This window comes from Mirounga angustirostris, unplaced genomic scaffold (assembly GCF_029215605.1).
Source record: "Mirounga angustirostris isolate CCGP_5_RB_7025 unplaced genomic scaffold, mMirAng1.0.hap1 SCAF_10, whole genome shotgun sequence".
NCBI classification, from domain to species: Eukaryota; Metazoa; Chordata; class Mammalia; order Carnivora; family Phocidae; genus Mirounga; species Mirounga angustirostris.
Genome location: NW_026991718.1, coordinates 84,594,644 through 84,618,218, shown reverse-complemented (window position 1 = coordinate 84,618,218; position 23,575 = coordinate 84,594,644). Strand labels below are relative to the sequence as shown.

The following is a 23,575-nucleotide window of genomic DNA, read 5'->3' as shown; positions in this document are numbered from 1 at the left end:
CATTAATACCCTCTTTCCTTCTTGTTTTATATGTAGTCTTTCTTTTTTATTTTTTTAAAGACTTTATTTATTTATTTATTTGATAAGGAGAATCTCAAGCAGACTCCATGCTGAGCACAGTCCGATGTGGGGCTCAAGCTCATGACCCTGAGATCATGACCTGAACCCAAATCAAGAGTCAGACACTTAACCAACTGAGCCACCCAGGCACCCCTGTATGTGGCCATTTCAATTTCAATTTATATTAATTAAGAATAAATAAATAAAAAGTTTACTTCCATAATCACACTGGTCATTTCCCAAATATTCAGAAGCCACCAATGTCTAGTATCCAGGTCAGGCAGCACAGATAAAGGATATTTCTGTCTTTGCAGAAAGTTCTGTTGGGCATCACTTACCACTTATCTAGAATAACAAACTGAGCAAACTTAGTTGAGCTTTGTGTGTGCCAGAAACTAAAAACAGAGATTATTAAGACACAATCCTGCCCTCACAAAATTTACAGTGAAGTTGAAGAAGCATTGTATATGAATACATAATTATTATAAAATGTTATATTAACAATCATAACATATTCATTGCACAAATTTTTCAGAGGTAAAATGTATCGTGAGCCACTGAATTTTTTTAACAATCCACTTTTTAAAATATTTCAGGCCATTTTTCCCTTTAGGTATTAAAACAGTACTTCCATATACTTCTTTTGAAAAAGGAATGTTTATAAGCATAAAAAATAGGAGTATGGAGGTAAAAGAGACAACTTTTAAGATATTTTCCCACCCCACAAAAAACTACCCCCCTGCCATCATTATTAGCAGGTATAGGAGTTGGCCCAGGGCAGCTGTGTCTGACTCTACACTCTCAGCCATCTTTGATAGAACCAGGAAGGACTCAAATTAAATTAATCCTCAAGAATTGTAAATGGAAGTAAGAAGCCTGACTTCTGAAATTCGACCAGAACTGGGGTTGTTGGTTCTCCCTTGAAAGCTCACAAGACACAGAAGCATGCAACCAGAAGGCCAGCTCTTACATTTACAGTCAAGCAGACCATAAAATTATTTCAGCCCTGCTGTTAAATTCTCTCCCAGTAGGCAAGCTACATGGGAAGCCCAGGCATCAAAAGTTTGTTTGTGCACATGGCATCAGAGTTATTCTATTTGAGCATGAAGTGGTAGCAACCCCAGGTGGCCTGGAGTGTCCATGGTCATAAAAAGGAATTACTCGTCAGGCTGTCTAGACATACCAAGGAAATACTTGGAAATGGGGAGCAGATCACTTTTGAAAGTTTAGTTTGGGATCAGCTAAGGAAATATTCTCTCATTCTTTCTCTAGTAACCACCCCCTTCCACTAGAATCTCTAACCGAGAACTGTTTTCAGAAATTGTGGTAATGCCATGCTTTTCCTTGCTTAGCATCCTTGCTCACTAGGCACTCCCTTGCAGAGTTGAGCGGGGGTAGTCATATGACCCTGGCAAATCAGAGTCCTTCTTCCTGACTGGTCTGAGGGAGGTGACCAGAGGTCTCTAACCTCTAAGATCATGGAGCTGACTGAAAGTGAAGTGGTTCAATTCCTGAAGCACTGTCACCTTGTGGAGAATCCTTCTTGTACCAACAGAGGATGGCAGGCATTTGGAGACCTTTAGAGGGATTTGTACACCTTTAAGTGGATTTGTAAACCTTTAAGTAATTTTGTCTTCTCAAAAAGCTGAAATGCTAGAAAGGAAACTGAATAAAGAATGAAAAGGTATTTGCTTTCCTGAGATAGTCCTAATTTTACTACAATTTTAATCCCACGAAAAACATTTTTAAAGAAGAAGATACTGGGGTACCTGGCTGGCTCAGTTGGTAGAACACGCAACTCTTGATCTCAGGCTCATCGTAAGTTCGAGCCCCACGTTGGGCGTAGAGTTTACTTAAAAAAAATTAAAAATTAAAAAAGAGATACTCTAATGGATTATATAGTGGTTCCTAAAAGGATGTGTCCAAGTCCTAACCCCCCAAACCTACAAATGTGACTTTATGTGGACAAAAGGTCTTTGCAGATGTAATTAAATTAAGGATCTTCAGAGAAGATCATCCTGGATTCTCTGGGTGGGCCCTAAACCCAATGACGAGTGTCACACAGGAGACACACAGGGAATCAGGCCATGTGAAGGTGGAGGCAGAGATTGAGGTGATGCGGCCACAGATGAAGGAAAGCCTAGAGCTACCAGAAGCTGGGAGAGGTGAGGAAGGATTCTCCCCTAGAACCTTTAGTGGGAAGACAACCCTATCAAAACCTCAATTCTTGGCTTCTGGCATCCAAAACTGTGAAAGAATACATTTCTTTTGTTGTAACCCACCATATTTATGGTAATTTGTTACAGCAGACCTAAGAAACTAATACAAATGCTAAATAAAAAACCTAGTTTGCTGACTCATTCAAAACTTTGGCTATAGGAGGTATACACCTAAAACCAATTTCTTGTTCATGTTAAATCTTTATCTGACATTAAAAGAATATTAAACAAAATGCTTTGGAGTTCATCCAAAAATATTTTCTTTCAAGCTAAGCCAAATTTGGGGAAAGTCCTGGCCTGATTTCACAGACCGGCTTTGAATCCTATTTCTTAAGTCAAAAGCAATGTCATTTTTGACTACCACAAAAGTGCCAGAGAAATATCATTCAAAAGGGAATCTTTATCTTCAAATAAATTTCATATTTCTTATGTGGGATGGGATGTTTCCAACCGTGTGAGTATTTTGACAGGTACATTTAAGGTATTTAAGAGGGTTTTCATTGTTTGATTCCATATTCTTACATTTTGAGCCTAGATAAAAACATGAAGAAAGGATAAAATTGCTATTATCCTTCAGGAAATAAGGGATATGGTCTCCTCCATACATTTAAATTGGTTTCTTCATATTTTTACATTTCTTTAAGGCTCGAAGCCTCCAAAGAGCAGAAGTGACACTTCCTTCTTATAAAACATCTTAGGGTCCCAGCAAGGAAAGCATCCTATGTGATTATAGGAAAAATTAAACAATTATATTTTCAATTGATTCTTACAATGCCCCACTGAGATAGTTCAATATTATTTCTAATTTCCTGACAGATGAAGAACGAAAGTACTAAATTATTTTCCCCCAAAGCATTTCGTGGCTCAGGAAATGGCAGACCTCTTCCTCCCAGACAGCTGCTTTAGAACACCAGGCCTAGTGTTAATTTACTCGTTCACGTGGCTCCCTTGCCAAACCAAACCTTCAGAGGGGTGCTCCTTGTCCTTAAGCTAAAGCCAGAGGTGAACTGGTTCCAGAAGAGCTGTAGGTGGCAAGCCGACTGCAGTGGCTATTGTGTCCTATCAAGGCCCAAGGAAAGGGCAGTTGGCATGGCCCTCCCACTCTCCCATAGGCAGCCTCTCTTAGAGGCTCAGGTGCCGCAATTGCCCATTAGAAGCTCATTCATTCCCCTGTTGGAGTGCAACTCAAGCTGCAGTGGCACCACCCTCAACTGCCGACCTCTCATCCTGGATTCACCCAAAACTATCTTAGAGAGATGAGACTCGCAGTCACTAGAGAACACCGACGACTGCTTTTCAAGAAGGCTGGAATAGGGAAAGTTCTTTAAAAAAAGCAGTGAAGGGCGCCTGGGTGGCTCAGTCGTTAAGCGACTGCCTTCAGCTCAGGTCATGATCCCAGGGTCCTGGGATTGAGTCCCACATCGGGCTCCCGCTCAGCGGGGAGCCTGCTTCTCCCTCTGACCCTCTCCTCTCTCATGCTGTTTCTCTCTCGCTCGCTCTCCAATAAATAAATAAAATCTTTAAAAAAAAATGAGTTTTAAAAAAATAAATAAATAAAATAATTTTAAAAATTAAAAAAAACAGTGAAGATGGTGAAACAAGACACAAGGAGGATAAGCTCCCCTCCTGAACAGTGTTCCTGCAACTTATAAAGAAAAAATCATGGAGAGGAGCCTCCAGCTAAAGGACCCTTTTTTTTTCATCCAGATACCCACCCAGATGTGCTAGTGGAGAATTACAGGCAACTTCCAGTTAACTGCTTAGTTAGTGTTGCTGATACTGTTGGTGCTCTGCCATTCTCCATCAAGCCTCGTCACACTAGCGCACCAGGCTGACTTCCAACTGTCATCATTTAATCTCTGCGCCTGGGGACTTTCTGTGACAGCTGGAGTCCTCTTAGCCGGCATCAAAAAATGAACACCCCCTCCCACCCCCTCCTACACTTCAGGCAGCCCTTGAGCAGAGACTAACAGGAACTAATGTATACAACCCCAGCTCCGTCATACTCTGAGCTGTGTGTCTTATGTTGGTGCCCACAGCACCCCAGCAGGACTGAGCTCTGAGTGCCCATGCTGGTTATTTGCTTCACAAGGCACTCTTTATTGGCTGCCACCACTTACAGTCCTTCTTTCCCCTCCTCCTCCTCCTGATGTTTCTTGGGAGCACCTTCAAACAAACTTGCCCTTATCTCAAGGTTTGCTTCTGGGAAAACCAAACTAAAACAATTTGCAAAGTTAGCAGTAACCAGAACTTTCCTCTGCCTAAATGACTGCTCGTTTTGCATTCACAAAGGCCTCTCCTGCCAGGGGTGCTACCTTATCCTCTCAAAATGAACTAGCCAGAACAGTTATCAGAGCTAAATACATAGTTTCCTTCTTGGCTTATGATTTGATTACTGACAGAGAATACTTTTAGATCTATCATTGTTAATATGTGAAGAAAAGAAAGTATGCCAGGGTGCCAAGGTGGAATCAGCAGAGGCCTAGGGGGCACCTACCCCCCAACCCAGCAATACAAGAGTCCCACCTATTCCCACAGAGGTCAAGTGGAGAACTAAGACTTTTACTGCCACCTGAGAGTAACAAGGCAGTACCCCCCCTTTCCCCCAATGGAGTTGTGTCAGAAGAGCCCTTCCAAAATGCAAGAGTTAAATGAGATTCTGACTCCTATAATACCCAAAATATCCAGGTTTCAAAAAAAAATCACTTGTCATATAAAACATTAGGAATATCTTAAACTAAATGAGAAAATACAGTCAATAGACACCGAGAGGTTCGAATTATCTGACAAGTGTTTAAAACAGCCATGATAAAAAATGCTTCAGTGATCAAATATAAAAACTTGAAACAAAGTTAAAACTTAGAAAATCTTGGAAAATATATAGAGGATATAAGAAGAACCAAATAAAAAGTTTAGAACTAAAAACTACAATAGTCAAAATAAAAAGCTCAGTGATTGGCTCAATAGCGAAATGGAGAGGAAAGAAGAAAGAAGAAGTGAACTTAAGATGGAATAACAAAGATTACCAATCTGCAACAGAGAGAAAAAATACACACACACACACAAAGATTGAGCAGAATCCCAGGGACATGTGGGATTATAACAAAAGATCACACATTTATGTCATTAAAATCCCAGAAGGAGATCAGAAAAGGGATGAGAATGGAAAAATATTCAAAGAAATAATGACTGAAAACTTGCTAAAATTGGCAAAAGTATAAACCTACAATTCAAGAAATGAGCAATCTCCAAACAGAATAAAACCAAAGAAACCCATTCTAAGATACATAGGCAAACTTTTGAAAACTAAAAACGAATAAAAAAAATCTTAAATGCACTCAGAGAGAAATGACACATTACCAACAGGGTGCAAACAATTCAAACGACAGAATTTCTTTTCTTTTTTTTTTTTTCAGATGACAGAATTTCTGATCATCAGAAACCATGGAGGTCAGAGGGACATGGCACAACAATTTTTCAAATGCTTTAAAAAAAAGGAACTGTCAGCCTATTATTCTGTATCTAGTGAAAACTATTCTTCAGGAATGAAGGGGACATCCAGGCATTCTCAGATAAATGAAGGTGAAGAAAATTTGTCACCAGCATACTTACCCTGAAAAAAAAAAATGCTAACAGAAGTTCTCCAAATGGAAAGGAAATTATTTCAACAAACAAACAAAAGAATCTTGAACATCAGGACAAACAAAGGAAAATAGTAAAAGCAAAAATTTGGGTAACTACAACAAAATTTCCCTCTCCTCTTGAGGTTTCTAAACTATGTTTGATAGGGGAAGCAAAAATTATAACACTGCTTAGTGTTGTTTGCGATAGATGTAGAGGAAATATTTACTACACTTCACTTACACTAATAAAATACTGATACCAGTAGAATTTGATAAGTACCTGTAATATAACATCTAAAGCAACTACTAAATAAGTTATAAATGAGATACACTCAAGAACACTATACACAAATGAAAATAGAATTCTAAGAAAGTGTTGGTGGCTCACAGGAAGTAAGAAAATAGAACCAGAAGTGAAAAACAGAGATAATCAATAAAAAACAAAATATAAAATGTCAGACTTAAATTTTAACATGTAATAATTTCATTAAATGTAAATGAATTTTAAAAGTCAGAGATTGGCAGAGTGGATTAAAACATTACCCAAGAATATGTTTTCTTCAAGAAACTCACTTCAAATATAATGACATACATAGTTTGAAAGTAAAAGGATGAAATATTATATACTATGCAAATATTAATCAAAAGAAACTAAAGATGGCTATATTAATATCAGATAAGATGGCTTTCAGAGAAAAAATTATCAGGGACAGAGAAGGACATCACATAATAATAACAAGGTCAATCCATCAAGAAGACATAACAATCCTAAATGCGTGTGAACCAAACAACAGAGCTACAAAATGTGTGTGAGTGTAACTGAAAGGAGAAACAGAAATCCACTATTAAAGTTGGAAACTTAAGCACCTCTCTCCCGAATTGATGGAACAGTTAAAGAGAAAGTCAGCAAGGACACTGAAGAACTCAACTACTTCATCAACCAACAGAATGTAATTGATATTTTAGAACACTTTACCTAACAATAGCAGAAAACATTATTTTCAAACACCCAGGGAATATATACCAAGTTATACCATATCCTGGAATATAAAAACAACTGCAACAAACCTAAAAGAATTAAAATCATGAAGACCAGTTTCTCTGACTGCAATGGGATCAAACCAGAAATCAGTAACAGGAAGATAACAGAGATATCAACTGAAATTAAAAATTCAAAAATGGTGACAATCCCAAATGCTGGAAAGGATGTAAAAAAACTGGGTCACTCACACATTGCCGGTGGGTATGGTAGAGCAATCCTCAAATACCATGTATTCTTTTGTTTCTGAACTATTTCACTCAATACTGTTTGCAAGACTCAGCCATGTTGTTGCATGTAGCTACAGTTTGTTCAATTTTATTACTGTGTAATACTCCATAGTGAGTAAGACCACAATTTATGTATGTTTTATGGCTGAAGGACTTTGGAATGCTTCCAGATTGGGGTAATAGAAATGATACTGCTACACAAATTCTCTTTTTATTATTGGTATTGTCAGTCTTTTACTAATGTTAGTTATTCTGGGGTAGAGAATAATTACAGATTTAAGCTGTATTTCTCTGATTACTGTAAAAGTTGAACACATTTTCAGATTTATTGGTCATTTATATATCCTGTTTTATGTTCAATTCTGTTCAATTCTCTTTTTTTATTTTCTACAGGGTGCCTATCTATTTCTTGCTGATTTGTAAGTGTTGCAAGTGTTTTCTCCCATTTTGTGAATTTCCCTTTCATTCTCTAAATAATATCTTTGAATCGGGGTGCCTGGGTGGCTCAGTTGTTAAACGTCTGCCTTCGGCTCAGGTCATGATCCCAGGGTCCTGGGATCGAGCCCCGCATCGGGCTCCCTGCTCGGCGGGAAGCCTGCTTCTCCCTCTCCCACTCCCCCTGCTTGTGTTCCCTCTCTCACTGTGTCTCTCTCTGTCAAATAAATAAATAAAATCTTTTAAAAAAATAATATCTTTGAATGAACTTCTTTTAAAACAGAGAAATTTCCTATCCCAAGGTTAGAGAGAGGCCAATATGCTATCTTGTTCCCATGACAATGGCATCATCTGGGGAGAAGAAGGATGAGGTCCCCAAGATAAGGAAGGATGCTGCCACGGTGCTGCGTTGGCACTGGCCGCCTGAGGTATAGCCAGTGCCCAGCGAGGGCTGAAACACAGAAAAGATTTATTTTTGAGCACAAATGAGATCCTACTCCTTCCTTCCTCCATTCCTTCAAACCTAGGGAAACAAAATAAAATGTGAATGACTGTGAGACAATTCACAGTGTCTAGCAATGGAGAACTAGAAAAAGATCTGGCAAAATTCTATTTGTTATTGTTGGCAGAACCAGGACTTTATAGCCTGAGGGTAAAAAAAGGTGGGCAAAGAATGAAATACTTTCCCAGATTTTATAGTTACCAGTCTCATGACAGACACAGATCCTTTGTACTGTGATAAGTGGCATCATGGCACCACTTACCACTTGTGATATCAGAGCCAAAAGAGAAAGTGACTGATGCCAACTGAAGGCAGGGAGGAGTCAGGTAAGAAGAGAGCACCAAGTTGGGATAGGCAAGAAGATCGAACGTCAGTAACCTGGGGAGGGGAAAAGAAAAATAAAAACCAAAACTTCTCAAACTTTCTTAGTTTACAGTGCCCACAGTGTCTCAGAAATTTTTTTCTTTTCTTTTCTTTTAAAGATTTTATTTATTTATTTGAGAGAGAGAGCACCCGTGCAGGGAGAGGAACAGAGTGGGAGGGAGAGGAACAAGCAGACTGCGCTGAGTGCAGAGCCCAACGTGGGGCTCCATCCCAGGACCCCGGGATCAGGACCTGAGCTGAAACCAAGAGCCAGCAGCTCAACCGACTGTTCCAGCCAGGTGCCCCTCAGAAATTTTTCAAGATGCCTCTAGACCAAAAGAAATGTCTAATAGTTTTGATTCATGTATTCATTAATGAGGTACAAACAACTTTCAAAGTATATACAGTCTGACATCTTAGTACAGCCAATCCTCATTATTTGTGGCTTCCATATTTGCATTCACCTACTTGCTCAAATGTATTTGTAACCCCCAAATCGATATGCATGGCACTGCCATGGTCATTTGCAGACATACACAGAGCACTGAAAATCTTGAGTCAAAATTTGGAGAATATGTTCCCAGTTTCGGTCAAACAAGGTGATGTTCTGCCTTCATGTTTCAGCTCTCATACTGTAAGCAAGAGTCCTTATCACGGTCTATTAAGTGCCATATTTCTCACAGTTCTGTGCTTTTTTGCTGCTGACATTCTGTTTAAAACACCCCAAGCATAGCACTAAATTTCCTAAGCACAGGAAGGTTCTGAGGTACCTTATGGAGAAAAGACGATGTGTGTTAGATAAACTTCCTTCAGGTATGTCTTATAATGCTGCCAGGTGTGAGTTCAATGTTAAGGACTCAACAATGCGTATTAAATAAGATGCCTTTATCTTTTTAAAAAGATTTTATTTATTTATTTGACAGAGAGAGAGACACAGCGAGAGAGGGAACACAAGCAGGGGGAACACAAGCAGGGGGAGTGGGAGAGGGAGCAGCAGGCTTCCCACCAAGCAGGGAGCCCAATGCGGGGCTCTATCCCAGGACCCTGGGATTATGACCTGAGCTGAAGGCAGATGCTCAACAACTGAGCCACCCAGGCGCCCCTAAAGAAGATGCCTTTAAACAAAAACACTAGTAAACAAGGTTATGAATTGATCAGTTGATGAAAATATTGTGGTCAGGAACTCGCAGCAACCAACCCTGTATTTCTTCTTGGAGCAATGATTCAGTATTTGCAAATTCACTGTTTGCGGGAACATTCTGGAACATAACTACCACAAATAATAAGAATCCACTATAGCTATTTGAAAAGTAATTCATATAAATGGAAGAAAAAACATATTTTTACTTCATTCTGAAATATCCAAAATTATTTAATAATGTGTGTTCCTGTTGAGCACTGCAGAACTTCTCAAACTTGGAATAAGATTGAATGCTGCAGCTTTGGTTTCTGGTTCCGCCTTAGTTTTTACATGATACTTACTTTTAATCACAACAAGTGCTGGGAACACAATTTCAAATGATGTGATATCACCAGTAACAATAGAGCACAATCTAATGTCAAGACTGTCAAACTGCCTCATCCTACAGGTGTCAAGTATCACTGTGTTTCCCTTGAAAATCTAAAATATTCTGCAGCATCTAAGGGAGTTTGCTGTGGCATCCTGAGCACCTCTGCACACATTTTAGAACCGTGGGTCTAATTAAAGAAAGACTAAAGACTCAGTGAAATTGAATATTTTTTTTAGGAATAACCAATTTGGTTATTTTTCCAGTATGTATAAAAATTGTATACTTATGAGAAATGGTAGAAAATGAGGCTGGAAAATGAGATTCGAACTAGCAGAGGAAGACTACGAACACGACTTTAAAACTCTTTATCTGTTATTCTCAGGGCATTAGAGAGCCAAAGAAGATTTTAAAGAGGGGAAGGCAGATTGGCAAACCTGTATATAGATATGTTTAAATTATATGTAGATATAGCTATACATAGAGATAGATAAATTCATATATATATATATATATACACACACACACATATATATATATGAGAAAGAGAGAGTGTGTGAGTGGGGGGAGGGGCAGGGACAGAAGGAGAGGGAGAAAGAAAAATCTTAAGCAGGCTCCACACTCAGCATGGAGCCCCATGTGGGACTTCATCTCAGGACTCTGAGATCATGACCTGAGCCAAAATCAAGGGTCGGATGCCCAACTGACTGAGCCACCCAGGCTCCCCTCACATATATATTATACATACTTAACATATATGAAAATGTAGGGGCGCCTGGGTGGCTCAGTTGGTTCAGCATCTGACTCTTGGTTTCAGCTCAGGTCATGATCTCAAGGTTGTGGGATGGAGCACCATGTCAGGGTCCACGCTCAGCAGGGAGTCTGCTTGAGACTCTCTCTCTCTCCCTCTGTCTCTGACCACTCCACCCCACCCCGCTTACTCTCTCTCTTAAATAAATAAATAAATCTTTAAAAATATATACATGAAAATATATATTATGTATGTAAATAAATCTAATTATAAAATTATATAAAATTTATGATACAAATAAATGAATAATTATATCATGTATAAATTATAAATATTACATTATAAATTAATAGATATATTTATATGTAATAAATGTATATAAATATATATATGAACACAATATGGTGACTATGAAGGATGTATTGAATTGGGGAGAAATTAAAGGTGGAAAGACCAGACTGTAAGCCTCTTTCAGCACAGGACCATAAGAATCAGACCCAAAGCAATGGAAAAGGAAAGGAACATTTTAATAGGTGATGCAAATTCAGGAGTTAAAGAAGCTAACTATTTATTAGGAATCAAGGGGTGTGTATGTTGTTTAACTTCCAGCTTCCTAGCTCAGGTAACCGGGTGGAGGGTGAGGCCATTAACCAAACTATGTTCAGACTTGAGTTTGCAGTTCTTTTCCCCAGTGTTAGATGAGAAGGATGAATAAACGCTCAGGTTTAGTCCACATACCAGTGATGTTGAACACTGCTGCTGGTCTCCATCACGGTTTCATTTTTCTGTCAATGTTAAATAGCAAGGATTGAGAGAAGGACCCACAGAGATTCCAGGAATAGCAACAGATTTCAGGAACAAGGGGACAGACAGCCTTGTGTTCGGGGGACCCATGGCGGCTGGGGCTGAAGGGTGGGTGGGGGTGAGGAGAGGCAGAGTTAGAACTGTTGATTCAACATACACCTGTCACACATTTGCAGAGCACGGAACACAACAGATGACATCCTTACTCTTACTTATTCAAACAGGGAAAAAGACTCCACAGAAATGAGATAATTGTACTTTAAAACTGTATACTTCCTTATAATATTTAAGAAATGAATAACATCTGTTATCATTGCTACTTGCTGCTCCCTCTTCTACCCTTCTGGAGACTTCTCCAGTTAGGTTTGCTCCTTCCTGTTCTCTGTGAGGCTTTCCCTGATTAGCCTTTTAAAAATAGCAACCCTCATATTCCCAGGATCCTCTATGTTCCTTCCCTGTTTTATTTTTCTCTAGAGCTCCTATTACCTGGCATACTATATAATTTCTGTATTTATTTGCTTATTGCCTGTCTCCTACCACCCTGCACCAGAACGTAAGTTCCTCAAGTCCTGGGACTCTTTTTTATGTCTTTCACTGATGTGTCTCAGCACCTAGAACAGGCCCTGGCATATAGAAGACATTTGATAAATATTTGTTGGATTTGAATGTGATTATAGTTTTGTTATGAGCAACAGAATTAAAGTACTGTGTGCCATGAAGTTGTATTTTATTAGTAAGTTTTTCCTGAGAAAATGAGATTGAAACTGAGATGTATAGGTTAAAAAGTGAGCAAGCAAAGGCCCAGGGGCCAGAAGACCGCTGAGGAGAGGGAGCCAGGGAAGTGTCATGCTAGGAAGAGGGATGTAGCTGGAGAACCAGGTAACGCAAGCCCTGAGGAAACAGCCCAAAGCTGACCGGCTTGGGCCTCACCACATGTCAGAGCATTTTCATGGGCAAATGTGCCCCAAATCTCTAGCTTAGAGGTTCTCGAACTCTTTCATCTCAGGACTTCTTTCCATTTTTAAAAACGACTGAGGACCCCAAAGGCCTTTTCTTTATGTGGGTTATATCTATTGCATAGTTACCAAAATTAAAACAGAAATTTTAAAAATATTGAGTTGGTTTAAAAGTAACAATAATATAACTAAAATAAGAAACCCAAGAAACAAGCATTGGAGAGGTTGTGGAGGAAAAGGAACACTTTTGCACTGTTGGTGGGAATGCAGACTGGTGCAGCCGCTGTGGCAGCCCTAGTGTCCATGTGTAGATGAGTGGATAAGAAGATTAAGAAGATACACACACACACACACACACACACACACACGCGTGCACATGCACACACATACAGGAATATTACTCAGCCATAAAAAAGAATGAACTCTTGCCATTTGCAACAACATGGATGGGTCTAGAGAGTACATTGCTAAGCAAAATAAATCAGTCAGAGAAAGACAAATACCATATGCTTTCACTCATATGTAGAATTTAAGAACTAAAACAAACAAAGAAAAAAGAGACAAACCAAAAAACAGACTCGTAACTATAGAGAACAAACTGATAGTTACCAGAGGGGAGGTGGGGGGGGATGGGTTAAGTAGGTGATGGGGATTAAGAGTGCACTTATCATGATGAGCACTGAGTGATGTATGGAAATGCTGCATCACTCTATTGTACCCCTGAAGCTAATACAACACTGTATGTTTATATTGGAATTTTTTTTTTTTAAGATTTTATTTATTTATTTGACAGAGAGAGACACAGCGAGAGAGGGAACACAAGCAGGGGAATGGAGGAGGGAGAAGCAGGCTTCCCGCCGAGCAGGGAGCCCGATGCGGGGCTCGATCCCAGGACCCTGGGATCATGACCTGAACAGAAGGCAGATGCTTAACGACTGAGCCACCCAGGCGCCCCTGGAATTTTTTTTAAGTTAAAAAAGTAGCAATAATATAAAGCTATTACATGTTAACATAAATCACCTTTTGTGAAAAATTAACTGTACTTCTCAAAACAAAACAGAGTGAAATCTAGGAAGAAGAACCACATTGCTACACACTTTTGCAAACTGCTTTCATGTCTGACTGAAAATACAGGTGAATTCTCAGAGCTGCTTCTGCAATCAGTCTGTTGCAATATCACATGTCACACGGCCTCTAGAAAACTCCACTCCACAGTCATGACAGAATGAGAATGAAAAAGGACAATCATATCCAGTATTACTAGGAAAATAGTTTTGACCTCAGGAGCCCCTTCTGAGAGGGTCTTGACGCCCCTAGACCGCTGGCCACACTTAGAAGGGACTCATTCAGGAAGAAAACTGTAGAAGGCGACCCATCTTCGCACCCCCCCCCCTCCGGGACAACCCCTGCTGACATCTTGGAACTCTGCCTTCAAGTGTGTTCTTAAGGAATTCTCAAAAAAAAAAAAGTAAAATCGTGAATGTGTATTTTTTCCTTTTACCATATCTCAGTCATTCCATAGATAGGAACATCTTCCAGAACCCATATAAACTAGAAAGGAAGGAAGGAAGGGAGGAAGGAAGGAAGGAAGGGAGGGAGGGAGGGAGGGAGGGAGGGAGGGAGGGAGGAAGTTAGTTGAGATTTCAAAAGTGCTAACCTTTTCAGAAGAATAAATTATTCATTGTATCTCATCAATACTGCCACCATAAGCTCCAACTGAAAGAATAGGGCAAAGGAGCTTTGATTGTTGTCCCTCTGATATTTTTACATGTATGGGATAATTGGTTCTCCTTAGCCAAGTCAATCAAAATGCTTTTAAAAAATTATTTCCTGCATGTAAGAGGATACAGTTTGCTTTGGTGATTCTTTTTTACTTTTGTTGCTTTTTGAATTGAGGAAAGTAGGACTGTCTAAAATTGTGCTACTTAATATGTAACTTACAATCAATCCTGGTCATGTGAGAGTTCCTTTGGGAAGCACGCATTGATTTTTTAAGTACGTTAGATGAGAAATATGTTGGAGAGAATAACTTGAACCAAACAAGAGAAATATCAGACAACTTAGCACTTCTTTTGAAAACTAACAGGTAGGTTTTTTAAAAGAAAAATTTGGTCCAAAGTTTCTACTTTGTATTCATGATGTATTCATCAGAAGATGCCTCTTAAATTAGTGCCATTATTATCCATTAGTTTCTATAGCTGAAGCTATTTTGTACCATTTCTAGCATTGACTGAAAAAAATGTAAATTGCTGTAGGATTTAGGCTCTGAAATGGAATGGTGTTTTCAACTCTTTGTAATTGTATGTCGGGACAGGCTGCTTCACCCTAAAATGATTTGTGTTTTGTGAGAGACGTGTAACAAATCGCAAGGCTAATCAATGGGAAAATTACCCAGTAGTTGAGGTAGGTTTTAATTAATTATATTGCTAGTTTGTTAGAAGAGGGGACTTTGAACAGGTAATCAAGGAAACATCGCATATGGCGGTTTGTTCCTATATCACTATGTTTAAAAAGGAAGTTTCTTAGCTAGCCTTGGTCCATCTCCGTATCCTGCCAAGGACTGGGGATGGGATTAGGTGTCCTTCTGGCAACTTGCTGATAGGTCTTCCCTCTTCCTGTGTGCAAATAAATGAAGACCACCCAAATGAGAACCCCCAGTGCTATTTATTCAGAGTTGGCCCTTGCAAGGGAGTCAACCACCATCATATGCATTTGGCAAAGACTCCAAAGCAGGCAGAGGAAGGGGGAATGCTTTATAATGGAAGAAAAGGATGATTTCAGGTGTGCCCTGAGGGAGACTGTTGGCATGGGGAAGCTGCAGGTAGTGTGTTATCCTGCTAGGGCTACCATAACAAGATACCACAGGGTGGTTTAAACAACAGAAATTAATTTTCTCATAGTTCTGGGGGCTGGAAGTCCCAGATGAAGGTGTTGGTAGGAGCGATTCCTTTGAGGCCTCTCTGTCTGGCCTGCAGGCGGCTGGCTTCTGGCTGTGTTGTCATATGGTCTTTTCTCTGTGAGAGGGTACCCTGGTGTCTCTCTGTGTGTCCTACCTTCTTCTTATAAGGACACCAGTTGGATTGGATTAAGAGCTGATCCTAATGACTTCATTTTAATTTAATCACCCCTTGAAAGGCTCTATTTCTAAATACAGTCATATGCTGAGGTACAGGGTGTTAGGGCTTTAACATACGAATTTGGGGGGGACATAATATAGCCCATAACCATGGGGTAACAACTAGACATGGGACATTCCATGTGATCGGTTAGGGGAGTATATTTGGCTTTCTACATATGCTCTTAAATTGTAAGTGGGGACAAAATTTGAAGAAGATGGCAGTTATTACGCCCCGGTTGGGGTGGACTGTACAAAGGTTTGGCTTCCTGGTTTGGTTGCTGCTGATTGAGTCAGAGTTTCATTGTCATATATGATCTGGCTGTTGTTGGTTTATATGTTCAGTTTCACCTGGAAAAAAGAGAAGGTAGTGAGAGCAAGCAGCTGTTCTGTCATGGACTTCTCTAGCCATAACTCCTAGAACCAAACCTGGTGGATAGCTGGCACTCAAAAAATGGTTGCTGAAGTAGTGGATTCAGGGTCAGAATGTTCCTTGGTAACAAATACTCACGCATCTCTCTTACCCTCAATAAGAAAATCTACAAAATGGGCTTATTCCCATCATTTTAATGACAGTTATTGTTTACCAAATAATTACCATATGTTCAATTGGGGTAAGCACTTTGAGGTCACGATCTCATTTAATTCTCTGAATAACCCCATAATGTGGTTTATTGTTTTAATTTTATAGATGAGGAAAGAGATTCAGAAGCGCTATCTTGCCTGAGTGACAATTACTAGATGTGTGACATCCATCTGCTTCCCTTCTATTACCTGTCATTCCCTCTTCTTTAGAAAGAGGGGGACAAAAATATTCACATCAAAAGCTTGTTATAAAATCAATAATGGGAGAAAGGAAAAGATCTTCCTGTGGCAACATGACAACCACTAAGTGTAAAGAAAAAATGGCGCCATCATTGCCCATAAGAGTCATGAATGGTGGCTAACGCTGGTGAATACAAGTTTGAAGAGAAACAGAATATGTACATGGCCTCATAATATTTCCACACAAATTACTTTGTAATTATAAAGGAAGGAATGGTAACTTCACTGGGAGAAAGGTGGCAGGCACCACCTTAGCCAAGTAATGAAAGTTAAGCCCACCACTATTAGAACAAAGGCACAGAATGCATAACTTTGAAATGATGCTCTGAAAGAGACATTAACACTCTGGTATTCCTGGCCAAAAAGGGGGGAGAAAAAGCATAACCTGAGTCTAATCTTAATTTAATTGTAAGGAAACAATAGAGAAGCCTAAACTGAGGGCATTTGAGGAAATAAATAGTCTGAACTCTGCAAAAATGTTAAGGTTAAAGACACTCTAAGGAAATGTTCCAGATTAAAGAGACTAAAGAGACATAATAACTAAGTATAACAGATGATCCTGGATTGGATTCTGGGCACTATTATTATTATTATTATTATTATTATTATTATCATCATCATCATTCACAAATGCCCTGTGTAAGGGAGCAAGAATACCTTGCCCCCTTCACAGGGAGTAAGAATTTCCTGTCCCTTTCAAGGTCCTTCTAGCTCGACTAAAAATCAAGTCAATGGGAGTCAGATTAACAGAAGAAAATCAAATTTAATAGGCATACGTATGGGGACTCCACATAGACATAGAAATTCCAAAGAGAGTGCAGCAAAATGAGGGATATATGTCATTCTGAACTAAGGAGAATGGGATAGGGTTCTGGGACTTCAAAGGAAAGGAGTGTACTTCACAGGGCAATAAGAAGAGCAGATGTTTGGTAATTAGATGTTTGCCCTGTCATACAGACGGGTCACTCAGATAAAATTTATCTTTGCTAATAACCCTTATTCTGGTAACCTACTCCAATTTAGATTCTTCTGTGTAGTTAAGAAAGGGGCAACATTTTCTCTGGAGCCCGCAGGATCTCCATTGTCTTCGGCTCAAAATAATCCACATGCCAAAGTGGCACATTCTTGGGGGGGGGGGGGGCTGTCCCAAACCCCTTCACCTGTTATAAAGGACATTAGCAGACAATTGGGGAAATGTGGATAAAGTCTGAGATTAGACAACAGTATAACCAATTTTATTATCCTAATTATGATAGCTCTACTCTGGTTAACTAAGAGAATGTCCCTGTTCTTAGGAAAATAAAGGGAAGTATTTAGGTGTCAAAGAACCATGAGGTATGCAATGTACTCTTCAACAGCTCAGGAAAAAACAAGTAGAAGGTAAAGGAATGATAAAGCAAACACAGTAAAGTGTCAATATGTGGGGAATGGTGGGGGAGCGTATTATTTAGCCAATTTTCCTGTAAGTCTGAAATTGTTTCAAAATAAAAGGTTAAAAATGAAAAAAGGTTTTAAAACCCTTGCTATAAGGATTACATGAGTTAATACTTACAGAGAACATAGAACATAGGCTCTAAAATTTTTGTGACTACGTATTCTTACTACCACAGAATCAAGAAGTGACAGGGCCACCTCTCTGTGCGCCTTCATACCCTCCCTTCGTCATTCAGAGTTGTGGAAAATCCAATGAGATAACTGACAGGAAATCCTGCATATAAACTGTGAAGTGCTGTACCGTTGGGAATGTTTCTAAGCTTGTGACATGAGCTCCAATTCTTGTGGATAACTGTGAAATGGGTTAATCAGTCTTGTTGGTGAGGTAATTGAGGTACAGAAAGCTCAACCAACTTCACTAAGGTGACAAGGTCGGAAGTCAAGCCCTGGCTTTCAGTCTTTCCTTTAGATAGCAAGGAAAAGTTTAGGAAAAGGAAACTTTCCCACCCTGACATTTTTCATCCTGCTCTGTCTGAAAGGCTATGAGAGGTCAGGTTGTGACCCCTTGACCCCACCCTGAGGCCAGCTCAGTCACCTTGCCTGGAGCCCAAGGATGGGCTCAAAGTGGTGCGCACTGTGGATGGGGCAAACCTAAGGGCAACCAATTGCATTTGTGTCCTCCCTTCTCTATCTGATGCTGAAAAGACACCTTTCTTAAGCTAGCAAAGATTTTTCTTTTCTCTCCATCTGCAAATACTGAAGGAATGTTGTGTGTTGGGGGGTGAGGGGTGGTGGTGGTACTCCTGCATGCCCAGGATTCTGACCTTTACACGCATCCAAATACCCAAGGTTGTTTCTTCTTCATACTGGTCTGTTTCCTTATTAACATTTCTAAACAGTAAATTAATTAAATTAAAAAAAAATCTATAGGTTGGCTAGAAAACAAATGTTTCTTCCTGATCTTAGCATTGCATAATGGGCTCCAAATGAATGAGTATCTGAAATTCATTTTTTACGCTGACCACATACAGATTTGCTTCACTGATTAAATACGAAGAACGCATCTATAGGTGATTTTCCTCCTTGAGGTGCTCAATGCATTCTACAGAATGGCAATCACAAGTAAGTCAGAAGCAGAAGAGAAAATGCTTAGAGAAAACGGTCCTAAAAAAAAAAAAAAAGGTCAACCTCAGTTTCCCCATCTGTAAAGGAATCAATGGGTTTACTGTCACAGCTGAATGGCAAAATAAACAGGAGAGAAATATTTTCTATGAACAGTACTTAAGTTAAAACAAATACCCCAGATTCAGCAATGGTACAGTTAGGAAATATTTACTTTTCAGTTCCTACCCAATCTCAAATACTTCTCAGCTGGGAGATTCACTGAGCCTCCTGATTTGACTGCTAACCAATAAGAAGTTCCTGAAAACAGTCCTTCTGTTTTCCTTATGTCTCTTGTGAAACATAGCCCAGCATGGGTCAACAGTGGATGGGTCAGTGGGGGAGCCCTGAGTTTAAAAACAGAAAAGGAAATTGAAGTTATTATGAGCAAATGGATAAGAGCAAGCAGGTTTCTGATGCAGGAATTTTCTTATTTGGAGGAATACGTTTAGTTTTTTGTTGTGGTGGTGGTTTGTTTTGTTTAAGGAAAGGGATATTAAAGTGCCAGAACAGCCCAGGAATCTCTTACAAATTGGTAGACTCATAAAAAACATTAATATTCTGCTCCTATTTGGCATTCCTCTAAGCAATTAAACTAAAGGATGTCAAAATATTTTATTTACCATTACACTTCGACAGATATAATCATCGACTGATAGCTTTATGCACATCAACTGGCTTTCTGATTTCTTCAGGAAGCAATAGATTAAGCCACTTCAGTACCACTTCATTTACTACCCCCAATCATAAATAATAAACTCAATCCACTTACAATTTTACAACAATGATTTGCATATTTGCCTTCAGGTGGTAATTTTTCTACAAGCATCAAGTTAATTGTTATTTGGCCACTCTTATTTAACTTCTCATTAAGATTTCTTTAGGGTAGTCAACATGTCAACTTTTGCAGCATTCATGCAAAGAAACAAGAAGTATATAAAATACAAATACACTACAACAAGTATATACAAATTATTTTTTCATTCACCATTAAAGTGCTTTAACACTATTATTTATTAATTACTACAATTTATTAAGCATCAGATTCCAAGCACTAAGGGAGACACTTTTAACCCCTATCTCTACTTCTTACAAGGAACCTTGAAGGTAGGTACCATTATATGCCTTACACAGAAGAGAAAACCAAGGTCCACAGTTGGTGACTGCTCTGAGGCCTCTCAGTTGAAAGGGGGTTACTTTCCCCCTTGCATTTCTTCCTCCCCCCACCCCACAAGCCACTGGACTCTATCGTGTCCCCCCCCCCTTTTTAAACTTACTTTTAGCCCCACTATAATATTTCACATTAGTGGAATATAGTCTTCGTTGTTGTTAAATCCTGTGACACATTATCCCTTCATGCAGTTCTGGACAATTCCAGGTGTCAGAAACCATTAGCATAACAGGGGCAATACTGAGTAAGCTTTTTTGACCCATGCTTTTGATTGAGTACAATGCATTTTGCCCAGTTTTAGTTGGAAGGCCCGTGACGTTTTAAATTTCTGCAAGCCTTTTGAGGGTAGGAAAGAGATTTTATTCACCTTTACATGTCTGCTGCTGGACCCGGAGTCCCCAGCACACAGTAGGCACTTGAGAATACTGAATGAATTGGCTATCTAGGTAATTGTTTTATTCTAAAAATCCTTAATTAGTTAAATGAACGTAATACAAATTTTAAAATGGTATATTTAGTGAAGGCTTTGTGTCTTCAAAATGTTATTAGCCCCTGCAGGGACCTGGGATGGAGAGGACAGCGGGTAACTCGTCCCTCTGGGATGGATGGGCACTATGTGGTAATATCACCCACCTCAACCTAGTTCTACTTGGGGGCTTCCCCACACTTGTACCGCTGTCGGTCAGGGAGAGGAACCATGGAGGGGGCAGCGGGGACCCAGCGCCACCGCACGCACGCGGAGAGCCACGTTGAAGTTCAAAGGAGCGTTTTTATCAGCAAACAAAGGGCGGCGCCGTCTCGGGTCCCGGGACCAGCTGCGGCCGCCCGGGAAGGGCAAGAAGGCCGCGGTGACAAATGGACATTCCGCACGCGAGCAGACGGACAGCCGATCTGCGGCTCCCGGCGGCCCCACCCACCGGCTCCAGCTGCCGGGCCCACAGTCGCCACCCGCTCCACGCGCCCAGCGAGCAGCCTGGGGGCGTCACGGTCCCGAGAACTTTCCCATCCTTCGGGGACAGGGGCCGGCGGTGGGGAGGGGCGGGTAGGTGGGGGCCTCTACGGAATTCCTTCCCCGGACTTGGTGGGCTGCCCTTCGCAAGTGGAAGGTGGCTGGTCTCCAAGTCCAATTCCGACCCCGGGGCGCCCCGGAGAAGCTCCCGGGAGCAAGGACCTGGCGGTCGCGCGGGAAGAACAAAGGGAGCCAGCGGGCCCGGGAGGATGTTGCGCTTCCCTGCGCCCCACCCGGCCGGCTCGCGGGCGCTGCCTCCTGCGCAGGTAGCCCGGCCTGCGGCGCGGCGGGAGGGTGTGTTCAAGCGGGGAACACAAAGACTCACTTCCGCGGGGCCAGGCGCCCAGACTCCCCTGCCCGCCACTCACAGCCTGTTCACATTTTTGCATCCCTGCCGCCCGCGGGACCTGCGTGCCCGCCGGCTGCCCCACTCGGTGCCGGTGCAGGTAACCCCCGGAGGAACTAGGGCTGGCGGCAGGCGGCGGCCGGGGAGAGGCATGCCTTTTTAGGCAGCCGCGCCGCCCGCGCCGCCCCACGCAGCCCGAGTCTGCAGTCGCTCTCTGCCAGAGGCCGGGTTCCGCGCGCAGCCAGGGAGCGCCCCGCCGTGCACCCCGCCTGGCGGGCCGGGGGCGCGGGGAGCGGATTGTGCAACTTCCCAGCTCCCGGCGCCCGGCCGCTAGGTGAGCCGAGGCCGGGAAGGGGGAGGACGGAGGCGCAGGCGGAGGGAGGGGGGCCCGAGGCGGGCGGAGGGGCGCGCGGAGCCCGGGGGCGGGGCGCGGCGCGAGCTCAGCGCGGGGGCCGGGAGCCACCGCCTAGCCCCGGGGCTCCGGGCTGCGGTCCCTCCCGCCGCCAGCGCCGCCGCCGCCGCGCTGCCGGGAACAATGAGGCGCGCGGCGCGGGGCTGAGCGCAGCGCAGCGCCGGCCCCGAGGCCGAGCCACCAGCCGCGCCTGCAGCTGCCGCCCGGCGCCGAGCGCCTCTGGCCCCGGGGAGGTGATCCCGCAGGCCTCCCGGGACGCGAGCGCGGGTCGTTCGGGGGTCCCGAGGTGGCGCGGGGAGGCTGCTCCGCGGAGGCGGGGGCGGCCACCAGCAGAAGGATCTGAGCCGCGCGCGCGGCGTCCGCAGCCCCTAAGTTCCGCGGCGCGCCTCCGGCGCCCCCGGCCCCAGGTCCCGGCTCCCGCGAGCGGCCAAGGGAGTGTGGGAGCGCGTGGCGCGCGCGCCCGAGCGGCTGCCGGGGAATAAAATGTGACACGCACGTCTCCGACTCCAGCGCCGCGCGGCCGGGGAGCGCCGAGCACAGCGGGATCGGACGCTGCGAGGCGCGGCGTCCGGAGAAGGTTGGTCCGAGAGGGCAGGGGCTCGGACGGTGGGGCGACGTCTGCCTCGGTGTCGCCGCAGCCTGTGCGCTGCCCTGTAGGGAGTTAGGCTCGCCGACCAGGAGCCAGACCTTTTGGGGGGCGGGGGAACGTTGAGGGTTTTGGGGGAGAAGCAAGACATTCTTCGAGAGGGTGAGCGAACAGGAGGGCTTGAGCTTTTGGGGACGGGCGGACACAGTTGTGCTCCTGTGGTTCAGTCAGTGAAACGGCGATCTTTTATTTTATTTAATTTGGCTCTGGGAGGGAATCGAGATTTTTAATTGCCTTCCTCGACCCCACCCCCATGCAAAACTGCACTTCTTAAAGCGTAAAGTGTGTTCTATTGATCTCTAGTTTGCTGTAGCTATAATGTTTAGGGACAGAAGGTATCCTTAGAATCCCAGATACCCGGGTGTTAATTCTTAACGCACTTGCACGGGGGAAACTCTAGCTTTTAAGTTGTACTTTTCACCGTGTATAGAGAAGACCTTTGCTTTGGTTCCTTCTTTTGGGTAAGCAACGTTAACACCCATTTCTTTCGGATTTGACGGTGCTGGGGCACGGAGTGAAGTTAAACTTGTGGCTCGCAGCAAGTGATGCCTTACAAAGCGAGCTGAATAGCTGTGTTTGGAGAAGCCCTGCTTTCCAGGAATTTAAATGAGACTTTTTGTGGTTGCCTTCCAGGTCTCTCCTCCTAGTACCATATTTGTTTTGTCAGGCTGAACTTTCAAAGCTGTTTTATAATCCGAGAAGCACTTTAGGAGAAAAGTAATGCTTGGCTGGTTTTTTGTGAACTTATTTATACAGGGTCATGCTGAAAATTTGACGACAAGCAAACCATATTTGGTTGAAATCTTTGTTTTCTGTGCCTTTTGCGTTCTAACAGCGAAGGGGCTTGCTGATCCTCTGCGCGGGGCACTGGCTGCTTGGGTGAGGGTAATGTTGGAGCACTTGCCACAGATTTTGTGTTAAGTGCTTTGTGCATTGTGCATATTTTAAAAAGCCTCATGCAGGTTA

General features: G+C 42.3%; 1 protein-coding gene across 1 annotated transcript in view; it reads left to right on the top strand.

Annotated features, from left to right (window-relative positions):
• Positions 1–22,064: 22,064 nt before the first annotated feature.
• Positions 22,065–23,575, top strand: part of ST6GAL2 (ST6 beta-galactoside alpha-2,6-sialyltransferase 2) — a 79,882-nt gene continuing 78,371 nt past the window's right edge. The window contains exon 1 of the mRNA XM_045885301.3: positions 22,065–22,540. The gene's annotated coding sequence lies outside the window, so the exon portion shown is untranslated. The remainder of the gene's footprint in view (positions 22,541–23,575) is intronic.